At 34.6% G+C, this 9275-nt stretch overlaps 1 protein-coding gene across 1 annotated transcript in view; it reads right to left on the bottom strand.

Annotated features, from left to right (window-relative positions):
- Window positions 1–7793, bottom strand: part of LOC127864942 (uncharacterized) — a 32304-nt gene extending 24511 nt beyond the window's left edge. The window contains exon 1 of the mRNA XM_052404834.1: window positions 7723–7793. The gene's annotated coding sequence lies outside the window, so the exon portion shown is untranslated. The remainder of the gene's footprint in view (window positions 1–7722) is intronic.
- Between the last annotated feature and the right edge of the window lie 1482 nt (window positions 7794–9275).

The raw sequence follows: 9275 nt of genomic DNA on the forward strand, positions 1-9275 counted from the left end.
TGGTTAATAAACTCATTCTTGACACTACGTTATAAAATTGAACATCATCTAATCTATGTAGACCACCAACATCTTACAACAACCAGGGGTTTTTTTTTACTAAGAAAGTGACGCCGATATTCGGCGTCTTCCCCTACCAGAATTTTTCCCCTAAAACTACCATTTCCCCTGCAAAAATATAATTTTTCACCAAAATATAATATTTTACCCTCAAAGAAATGTTTGTTTTTGCTTTTGGGAAGTCGACACTTATCCATTTTGTACCATGTACAACGATCTCGCTCTATCTCTCTCTCCCCCCCCCCCCCCCCCCCGACGAACACTCAAATCTGGGAATCTCAGTGATTCTATATATAGCTCTTAATTTACGTCATGGAAACCGGGCAACTAATCGTATTAATCATGTGACAATTTTACTGGATTCCGGTCTTGCGCGAGAAGGGTGTTTCGTCAATTAATTACCGGAAACCAGTCGAATTTTCATCCGGGTTATGTGAAAGCCAAGATAAAAACGTTAAAACAGAAAAAAGTCTCACAATTGGCGTTCATACACGAACAAAATAAAACGTTCGGACTCGGAAAATATTAATTGCTTTCACGCATTTTTAAGAATGAATCATCAAAAACCGTTGAAACCCAGCAAGATTTGGAGGTACATGTATTCAACATCGATTAATACTGTCGGATTATTGTTAAAGTGAAAGTAGACAATCGGCACCTTTCCGTTCCAATACTGTAGCAGATCTAGATCGTCAACCCATTCATCATGAAATTGAAATCACAATATTGACATCGTTCCCCGGCCCCAGTTGAAAACATTTCCCATTATTAGATCTACCCCTGCAACTTTATTTAGGACTTTAATATCATACTTGTTCATGTATTTAAGAACAAAAAGGTCAGAGACATGCCTCTTTTTCTAAAAAAAACCCTGCAGTCTGTAGGCGAGTTATAGACATTGAAACGAACAGTTTTTATTTTTTCCCCAAATATGTCTCTTTCGCGCTTGATTTTCCCCTTTTACCCAGCGTCCAGCGTCTTCCCCTTTTTCTAAAAAAAACCCCTGACAACAAGACATTTAAACTTCTTGGTACCCTTCTCTAGAACAACTTATCATCAAAATTCTTTTTTCCCCAAGGACAATCAGGTATTGGAATGGCCTGCCATACAACGTTAAGAGAAGCACCAGCCTCAGTCAGTTTACTGCAGGCCTGGCCCCTGTCCCAAAATAAATATAAGTATCTTGTTTTTATACTTTTATCAGTAGTCAATGTAATTGTTACATTGTTCGTCACCATTTTATTTTGTATGTCAATTAACATCACTTCCATGTACATACTGTACGATGCTGTCCCGTAATCTTACACAGTTAAGGGTCAATTGGTTTAAAAACATGTTCTTTTATAAATTGACAAAATAGTATCTAAATTTATTATGGAAATAATAAATTCATGTGCTTATTAACACAAAAATATCTGATTAATTCAGTGAAGAACTGTCCGATTAGATTTCTAAACAAACATGACTCACCTCCTTTTCAAACTATCACAGTGTCCGGTAATCTTGCGCACTTTCTGTAATGACCTCGTTTAGGCAAAATTTTAGACATATGGTGTCCAATTATTGACAAAAAACATTCCAGAAAAATATTTTTTTAAATCAGTTTGTAAAACCATTGAAATTAAATGTGGATTTCTAGTGCAGTGTTTGTTCACTAAAAATCAACAAATAATATAGTCACTAGTAATAGTGTACAATTAATATAAAAATACAGGTATGCGTGAATCAAATGTTTATGCATAACGGGTTTGATTTTATCTCGATCATGCTTCCATAGTTAACAGAAAATATCAAAACTAGGCCATTGCGCATGCGGAGATCATACCAAATTGGTTTGACAGAATGGCGGGAAAAAATGACTACGGGAAATAATTGAATATCTCGGTCTGATGCAATATATTTTCATGGCCAAAAATACCATAACTGATCAGACATTGTGCAATGGAAAGCTAAATTACACGTTGGATTTATCTAGGTTGGCGCTAAGGAAAAAAAAATTAGTCGCCAAACTTAGGGGGGTCCGGGGGCATGCCCCACCTGAAAATTTCCTGAGCAAAATTAAGACTATTTTTGTCTGAAATTAGCCCTTTTTTTGCTTGAAAAATTTTCTTCGCTGGTGAGCCACTTACTGACATTTTGCAGGAGATTTTTTTGTTTACACAGACACCGGTGGCGAAGTGATAATGATACATTACCACCGTAAAACAGTTTTCGGTACATGTGGTATTTAGGTAAGTAACCACTTAAACAGCCCTCCCGTCTCGGTAGTAATTATACAACATTTTATGAAATCCAAACAATACTTTTTTTCATTTTTTTTTTGTTTTTGAAGAAATGCGTGAGAATAACTTAGTCAGCATGAGACCGTCATTCCATGTCAAAAACCGTGAGACTCACGGCGAAACCGTGAGACTTGACAGGTTGATGTTTCCGATTCTGCATTCACGTCTGCACTATTTTAGACGTCGTCGGATCGCGAACCTAACATTTGGTCATTTCCTGAGCTTACATTATTCTGTCTGCTTTCTTTCCTAAAGAATTGTGTTAATTTCTGTTGCTTTGACTTTCCATTTTCGTTCACAGCATCCATTTTTCCCAGAATCTGCAACTCGCTTTCGAAATCGGTCTTTCATATCGCATAGCTACCGTAAAGGGAAGTTACTCATATCTACTTTTTTAGCCAATCAAAATCGTTGTTTCTTTGGAAATTAGTTTTAAGTGGTCAATGCCATAACTCTGCCCATCTGATTAAATGACAATTCCGTACTGGTCGATTCGATGACGTTGAATCGTACCATCTAGAGCATAGGCCATTACACGGCTTGCTTCAGTGATTATCATGTAAATCTCCAAGTAACCCAAATTCTCGAAAAGTCTGGTCGCAGTGTAAAGCATGTCCACTTAAGACATTAGCCATGTGGATTATCGACCTAGGCCGTCGTCATTATCCCCTGGGGTCTTTCCGGTAAGGGTAATGATTGTGTAATCTTGGCGATGTTTCTGGCGTTTTATACGGTCTGAAAACAGGCATTTAGAGTGTGCATTTGTAAAGCATAGGGTCTTTTTTTTCAATCGCCAATTTCATGAAAATCTTAATTTTAATCGCCAGCCAGGAATTGTAATCGCCAATGGCGATTTTGGCGATCGGTAACGCTAACGTAGTTTATGAATTCTTAATTTAAAGTATGAAAACGCTAAATACTGCAGGGAATTTGTGATTCATTTCAAATTTTTCGTAAGTGGGCCAGTGTTTACGATGTATAGGGATGATGCAACCGGTGTTTAAATGTAATGATAGAATTTTATTTTGCATGAAATACGTACCTTTCAAATCCGTTATTAAAAATGCAAAATTCCATCTTGCATCACTAAAGAAAACCATTTGTCATCTGCAAGATTCGCAAATGCAAAGTGTGCAAGATTACCGGACGCGCAAGATTACCGGACTTAACTGTATAGACCAGTTCACACGTGACGTCACGCGCACCTGCGTGTTTACATCCGGGCTATATTGGTAGTCAAAAGAAAGATACAATCAATGGGGAGAAATAGAGCGTGATCGGTTAAATTTAAACGATTATATTTATATTTTATTTTTCAACATGCCAACAAGTTGTTCTACGTTACTGAAACAAATAAGATTGAACACAATGAATAAATAGATCAAATCCAAATAAAAAACATTTACAAATTAACCATAATGTCTGGGAAGGGACCTTTACCCTGGTCAGGGAAAACTAACATGTTGACACATTAAATAAACATTTAATTAAATTAAACGCAATAGTTTTCATTTGATTATTTGCATCAATCTTAAAATCGTTTAAGCCTTTGTATACCGGTGTTTTATTGCCCCTTTGTTCTGCCTAATCCGATTATCTCGTTTTGATCAGATATTGTCCAGACCTAACTAACAACATGGTGTCATAAATCACACTAGGTGGCAGATGACAGTCTGGTCATTAAACGCAATTGATGATGCCACCATGTCTTCATTCTGGTAGTATTAAGTAACTAGGCATTTGGTTGAATAAATTTACCACCGACATACTTAACAGTTGCTTAAATTAGATATGTTACATAATTATGGTACAAATTTGAAGTCTATAGATTATCAGAAATTGAACACGGTAAAGAAAAAGGCCCGTTTTAGTTATAAAAAAATAAAGTATTTATGAATTATAAAATGTAAATAAAAAATATTTAACATATTTAACAGGCATCGGTTAATTATAAATACGTCATTCAGTATGAAGATGTAATGTTACGGCAATGCACAAAATACATCATAAAAACAAGAAATTACGTTTGACATCAATGGGGGTAAATAATAATGAAACAATGTGTATATATTATATTATATATGTATATATATTATGTTGTGTGTGTGTGTTTGTGCGTGTGTGTTAAATGTTAGATAGTTGTCATTCATACTCGATCACTAGTAACGAGTTTACAAAATACATGAATACACAGTTCAATTTGCATCATGTGAGGTTGTGTTTTTCGGTTAAATGTTAATATTCCTCAAGTCATTCTCTGAACAACACCCATCCAAATTAAAATTACATGAAAATACCGTCATGAACTTCGCTTTTAATAGGGCTTTGTAGTACGTTTATTTTCAATGAAACACTGACACATTCTAGCTATCACTAATTTTTTATTATTCTAGTTTACGCATGCAATTGATAATTATAATTTTATAATTAGTTGTATCATTATTTTTATTGAAGCTTTTCTGCAAATAATTATACGGCTAATGCATAGAGCTCTTTGTTGCGTCGAATTGTCTGTCGTTCAATCTTCAGACAATCTTAATTACTTTTATGCTAAGGCGTAACAAAAAAAGTTGTTTGTTTCCGGTGGCCCGACCCTACCTAATTTTTTGCCGCCGGTCCTAATCTTTTTTGAGCCCAAAATTCGAAAAAAATCGGACCGCGTATTTTTCGGCGCGCTCAATAAGCGTTCAACGTTATCGGCGCCGTACATTAAACTTTCAACATAAACAAGATGGCGGCGCCCAGCGCCATTACCGGATCATTACGCATAGCGGATCACTTTGATGTTCAAGACTGCGTTTTGCGATTAATAGTTGAAATTGTTAGATGATATTTTGCACATAGCATCTTCAAGGCCTATTATTTAAACGCATTGATTGAGTCGTAATTGGAGCGTCTCTTTGTCAAACATTTCGGTATGTTTTGCTGACATGTATATACGACTTTGTTGACTTCTGTCTCGTTTCCAAATCGAGGTTGAACATTTTTTGTGGCCACTTGCTATAACTCTGTTGGAAAGTAAGAAGTTTACCCATTATTTTAAAGGCCATTTAGTAGTCTTTCGGCATGCAAAAGTCCATTTCAGTTTTGATTCATGTTTAAGATTTTGTCTGCGTGTAAAAATAAGACAATGTGCTGAATCAGTTAGCAACGGTAATTTTTAATCAAACTGGTGTTAAAGAAGTCTCAAACCGTTCATTGTTTTTCACCAGCACAACTTAATTACGCTACTGATCCGGTAATGGTAACTTGGCTGTACTGTTGAAGGAAAAAGTAATACCAGTTTGTGTCTTTGCCAAAGTTTTGACAATTTTAAGTCATTCAAATGGTCTGCAACTGACTGTTTTAATAGCTTGCTGGATGGTTTTGTATTAATTGGCAATTCAAGATAGCAATTTTTTTTCCACAATGGAATACAAAGTTTAAAGATTTCATGTTTTAAAATCCTCTTTAACGACTGGGTGCATCTCTACTAAACTGTTACATTGGATCTCCAAGAAATGAATATTGCCTAGAATTATTTCTGGCAGGATTATGGTCCTTTGTCTTTTTTTTCACTTTTGAATTTATTATTACAAAATTGTGTGTGTTCAACTCCTCTGCTTGACAAATTTTGCTTCAACTTTCACAGCTGAATGTAAAGATGATCATTATGGTAGGACTTCTGACTGCAAACAGTTAAGCCATTTTTCATTTTGTCTACTGTATATATAGTGTATTTGTCTCTGTCCAAGCATAATTGTCCATGTCAAAATTCTAGTTATATTTAATAAGTAAAAATGTTATCATTTTCAGGGCAAGCACAGTCATAGTGCTATAGTGGGGGACATATTGTTTTTGCCCTGTATGTTGGTTTATTTGTTTGTTTGTTTGTTTGCCCCAACTTTAACATTTGCAATTACTTTTGCAAGATTGAAGATAGCAACTTCATTCTTGGCATGCATGTGTATCTCATGGACCTGCACATTTTGAGTGGTGAAAGGTCAAGGTCATCCTTCAAGGTCAAAGATTTAGCTTCAAAGCGGCGCAGTAGGGGACATGGTGTTTCTAACAAACACATTTCTTGTTTAAATTTATAAGTATAGTTTGATACAAGAAGCATTAAATGTCTGCTTTTCTGTGCTTGGTGTGATTTGATTTTGTGCTTGTTTATTGATTTTTGTGTGTGTAATTGTATGTATATAATACAAGTCGTAATAAATTTTCTGTTCTGTTCCTGAAATTCATGGGTAGATAGACCCCACGCCACCAGTACATAATAAAATCTGAAAATGTGGTCCTTTGGGAACATTAACTGCATCCAAGAAATATAAAAGCACATCCGGTTTGATTGGGTCTTTCCATGGTGATAATGTTAAATGCAACACCACTGGCGTTCCCGTAGCACTGCTTTTGAGGTATTTAATATATTATAAATAATAAATAATATAGAATACACTGCATGAACCCAAAGGACCAGAAAGTATAACAACACTGAATCCCTATAGACACTGAGGGTCAAGCTCTCTGTGACTTGTTATAGTTATGCCTTTTATTGGTCATAAAATGGTATATTTAAGCCGTTGCCAGAAGTCAACATTAAACTCGGAATTAAGGAAAGCAACACATTCAATATTAATGAACAGCAAGTTTTTATTTCATAAAAGCATTTAAATATAGTCATATAGCATTACAGACATCATCAAATTTATTGTACATACAGTTATACACAAAACATGAGAAGAAAATGCACCATGTACGACAATTTCTAAAAAAAAAATTATTTTTAAAAATAAAATTATTTGCCTACCTACCTACCCTAATTTTTTTGGCCATGTCAGTGGAAACAAACGATTTTTTTTTTTAGGCCTAATGACGCGTTCTTTTAAAATGCAAATAAATGTGTTAATGAATAATGCATTCTTTTGGCACTGAACATTATATTTTTTAAATATTATTTAGGTGTTGTTTTTTTAGTTTCTTTTCGATGTATTGACTAAACAAGTCTTGTTATCCATATGCTTTGCGTTCGCTGACTAAGCTGTAAGCAATGCTTTTTACTACCAGTGCATTGCGCATGCGCGAAAATCGGGAATCAAAACATTAACAATGAACTGGCCTATATATATTTTTAACACGTGACTTTTAACATTCTCTGTCCCCCGACAGACGCCTTCCTGTCATATTCAGTAATTGACTGTAGGAAATATCGAGTAGAAGTTGAAGTAGAAGATGTGTATGCATTATAACTAAAACAATCAATAAATTAAAAAAAAAATTGTTATTGACATCGAGCGCCTTACCTATGGTTCAAACCTCAAACGAAATACAAAGAAAACAATGCATTGCAACCGTTTTTAATTACATACAATAAAATACAAACACAAGAACCAATACTGACCACTAGAGTGAACTTGAAATCGTTTTTTAGATAACAGACAAATGGCTGCCAGCTATTCCCTCCGATTTGATCACGTGACCACACTCACAAAACTATCAAGTTAAAATAATAAGTACGGGTTATAAACCACTAAACAAATCGGGAGAAAGTCGATCCGGTCACAAATAATAATGAGATCGAGGCAGCGAACAGGGCGGACGTGTTTCAGACGGAGAGAGGAAAATTGAAAAATAATAAGATCTCGCAGTCAATTTAACTGCTTTTATAGCTTAAATTCATACTTATAATCAATTCTGGACACGCGTATATGAGTCTGCAACTACCAGGAGTGACGGAGGAGGAAAAAGAACTGTGTTATAGGAGGTTTTGGGGATTCCGATAATGACGTCACGTTTGCGCATGCTGAAATTTTGGCCGTCAAAACTGCGGCCATTCTGCTATTGTTTGCATGTGATGAACCGCATCGTGATAAGGTTACAATCATATTCGCGACCCTTTTGAAGAACAAAAAAAACTCAGAACTTGAAATTATTTCAGATTAAATTGAATCCAATGAACGAACCCAAATAAGGACGAAAACAAACAAAAAATTGATTGAATTTATGTAATCAACATATAGAAACTGATTTGAACCTATTTGTCTGTAAAAACTTACCTTGTTACAGATTAAATAAATCATCTTGATAAATGAAAATGCTTTTATTTAATTGTTCACACCAGTTTTGACACTCTTTGTTTCAGCATTTTTTACCCAGTGTTTAATTGCCCCTTTGTTTATCACAAACCGATTATCTCGATATGATCGGATACTGTCCAGACAATTACTAAGAAAACAGTGTAATAAACTCAGGGACCTATACTTGTATGACTCTGTATGGGGTCTCTGCATAAACCACATGTGTCTGGTCATTAAACACAATTTATGATACCTCCATGTCATCTCTTAGCATATTAAGTCAAAAACTTAACAGTTGCTTTAATAAAATATTTGAACATATTTAAAAAAATAGACATTTGTCCGAAATGGATTAACAGCTAGGAACTATTAACTATATATATTAGCCAGTTTAAACATAACAATAAAGTGTTTAATAATTATACATTTAAAATATTTTACAAATTTATTGCTACACAATTAACGTATTTAACGGGTACCTGCAAATGTAAACTCTGCTATAATGTGTAAAGATCGTGCGTTACTGCAGCAGTGTTCGAAACATCATCATGAAAACAAGCAATCGCGTTTGGTCATTATATACGGATATAAAATACTTGCGGAAAATAAATTAAATGTGTAGATTTATGGTATCATAAAATGCTAGATTTGTATCGCTCATTATCACTAGAGAAGGGTTTTCAATATACATGTACATGCAAAGACAGTTCAATTTGCAAAATATGCAGGTGTTTTTTCAATTGGAATGCTTAAATTATGAATTTTTTCATTCAATGTAAACGAAACGAAAATCATTCAATGTAAAAGAAAATTAAAACTGCATTTCAAAATTGAAATTAATTGAGCTACTTAAGAGCTTTGTTTTATGACTGATTCA

The sequence above is a fragment of the Dreissena polymorpha genome, chromosome 1, assembly GCF_020536995.1.
Source record: "Dreissena polymorpha isolate Duluth1 chromosome 1, UMN_Dpol_1.0, whole genome shotgun sequence".
NCBI classification, from domain to species: Eukaryota; Metazoa; Mollusca; class Bivalvia; order Myida; family Dreissenidae; genus Dreissena; species Dreissena polymorpha.